Below are 2,904 nucleotides of genomic sequence, written 5' to 3' on the forward strand. Positions count from 1 at the left end.
CCGGCCCCGGGACAACATCCATCCACGGACACCACCCACAGCGACACCGCCCGTCCAGAGACACTATCCCCCGGGACAACATCCATCCACGGACACCCTCCCCGGTGACATCATCCCCCGTGACAACATCCGTCCAGGGACACCACTACCCCTTCCAGGGACACCATCCATCCAGGGACACCATCCCCCGAGATACTCACCCGTCCCGGGACACCACCCCCTCGGGGGACACCTTGCCCCGGGACACCCGAGGGGATCCCCTCTCTTTCCCGGGGGGACACGGGAGGGACACAGGGTCCCCCTGCTCCTGGCGGCAGAGTGGGAGCATAAACCAGCGGAGAGAAGAACCTTTGCCAGGCGTTTCTTCCCCTCTCAGCAGCGTGGGTCGCCGTGACCCACGAGGGAAGGGGGGGGGGGCGTGAGACATGGGCAAGCGGCAAACCCTCTGCTCCCTCCGTTCGCGAAGTCTTCCTTGGAAAAATTAATTCTGATGACTTGAACTGTGCCATGTGGGTTGAAAACCTGGCTGAAGGATCATAAACAAAGGGTAATTAGAAACAGGGGGAGGTGTTTATGGGGTACTGCAGGGATCTAGGTTAGGTCTGCTCTCATTTAATACCCTCATTAATGACCTGGAAAGAGGGAGTAAACTACACATTAATGAATTTGGCAGATGATGCTATATTGGGAGGTGCTGTGGGCTCCAGCAAGCATAGAAAATTAACACAAAAAGGGCCTAGTGAGATTAGAAACATGGGCAGGAAACAGCAAAAGGAGCTGTTCCTTCGACAAACATAAGTGAGCGCAGCTGGGAGGCAAATGCAAGTCCGAGCCGACAGCAGAAGGGGCAACGATGGCTGAGCCGAGCCGGCAGCACCACACCGGAGCTGGAGCAACACCCCAGCGAAGGACCTGGGGCTCAGGGGACAGCGAGGGGCACCCAGGAGGCTGCTGAGCATAAGGGCGGCGGGGAGGGACCAGCCACTGGTGTCTGAGGATGGCGTGGAGGTGGTGGGAGGCTGAGGTGTGGCCGGGGCAGAGCGTGGGGCTCCCTCGGCACAGACGCATTGGCAGCAGTTCAGAGGGAAGCCACACAAATGATCAAAGGCAGGGAGAGACTGATTTCTGAAGGAAGATTAAAAGGCTTAAATATATATATTGCTTGGCTAAGAGCTGTCCATGGGGAGACAAACTAAGAGCCTTACAGATCTGGTTGGTGTAAATAGAGAGGGAGGGAAGGAATTATTTAATAGAGTACAAGGGGCATCACCAGAAGGGATGACAGGAAATGAAGAAATGGAGCATTTAGGTTGAATGTCACAGGGGAAAAAATCCCCTCTGCTGACAGCGAAAATTATGAGGCTGCGACGTGGTTCCCTGGAGGGAGAAAGTTCTGCGGCTTGAGATATTTAAAACCAGACAGGATCAGTCTGAATATAAAGGCGCCTGGGATGAGCCACTGGCAGGGGACGCGCGGAGGAGCGGGAGCTGGGCAGGGACGCGCCTCATTTTCCAGCTCTTTTTCCACTGAAACGTTTCTTTGTATATCACATATATAAAAGATATATATTGCATATATATATTTCCGCTGCTGTAAAGGAAATCACTGACATGATGGATGCTGTGCCAGGCACCTTGTAGCTGGGCAGGGCTGAAAAGGCCCTGAAATCACAGACACTTCACCTCCCTGTAGGTATGGAGGGGGATTAGAGGGGGGTTAGGTAACTGGCACGAGGTTGCTGCACAGGTCCATGGTGTATAAACCCAGTGTCCACGTCCCTGCACAGCATGACGTGCCCTGGAGCACAAGGTCTCCTGCAGGTTTGGCTTCTGTAGAGCATCTCATATCTCAATGGCTTTCTGCAGAATGCTCTCCAGGTGACCAATGCTCCATCCTTTCACCCCCAGCTAACGCTGGGTTTGCCAGAGGCTGTGAGGGGATCCCTTCGGAGCAAAACAGGTATCGATCGCAGTCCCACCCCTCCCCATCTCCTGCCTCGCTGGAGGTCTGCGAGTGCTGTCAACAAAATGGATTAATAGTCCTATTATCAGTTCAGATGGATGGCCAGGGTGAGGAGAAAACATCGCGTCCCAGGGAACTCAAGTAGGCACATTAATAAAGATGCCACATGTTGGCTCTGAAATCTAAAAGCTTCAGCTCCACTCCTTGCAACATGATTAGTTTATCCAAAGCCCAACACTCCCATCACGACGCGCCTGCCAATGCCCCCAGCATGGTGGCCCGGCTGGGAGGGAAAGGGTGGGTGGCATGGTGGTCCCCGTGTCTCCCTTGGCCAAACCCCACGTGAGAACTCTCCATGCAAGACAGCAGCCCATTTTGTAGCACCCTCCTCCTCCAGTCATGCTGCCACGGGGGAGCTGCAGCATCCCTTTTGGTGCCAGTTTGCTGTCCCTTGACACCAGGTTGGGGTCTTGGGGCTCTGCAGGGCCAGCCCAGCCCCTCGCCGCTGAGGAGCTGGTGTGACAGGGTGGCCCTGTGACCTGTCACTCGGCTAGCTCATTGATGGGTATGGGCAGCATCCAACGAAAATACTGGTTCTGGTTCTGCCCACGCTGTAAAATAAGGAAAGCTTTTAATTAAAAGCAAGTGGTGCAGCTCGCAGCCCTTTGTTTGAGCGCTAATGTGAATGACTTTACTTTCCAGCCCAGCATTTATAGCTGTCTCTCTTGTACCTGTCAAAAAGTAAATCTCAGGATCTAAAACATGTATATTTAAAACTACGGTATGAGCAGGCTGTCAAGCCTGGTGTTTTTTATTAAACATTCTTTGTGCAGCAGGTGAGGGGAAAGGACAAGCACGGGATGAGGCCAGCAAAGCCATCGCCCGAGGACGGGGCAGCGCGGTGGCCTCATGTCCTGCCCAGCCAGCTCCTGCTCCCACCC

This window comes from Charadrius vociferus, unplaced genomic scaffold (genome assembly GCF_000708025.1).
Source record: "Charadrius vociferus isolate BGI_N301 unplaced genomic scaffold, ASM70802v2 scaffold472, whole genome shotgun sequence".
NCBI classification, from domain to species: domain Eukaryota; kingdom Metazoa; phylum Chordata; class Aves; order Charadriiformes; family Charadriidae; genus Charadrius; species Charadrius vociferus.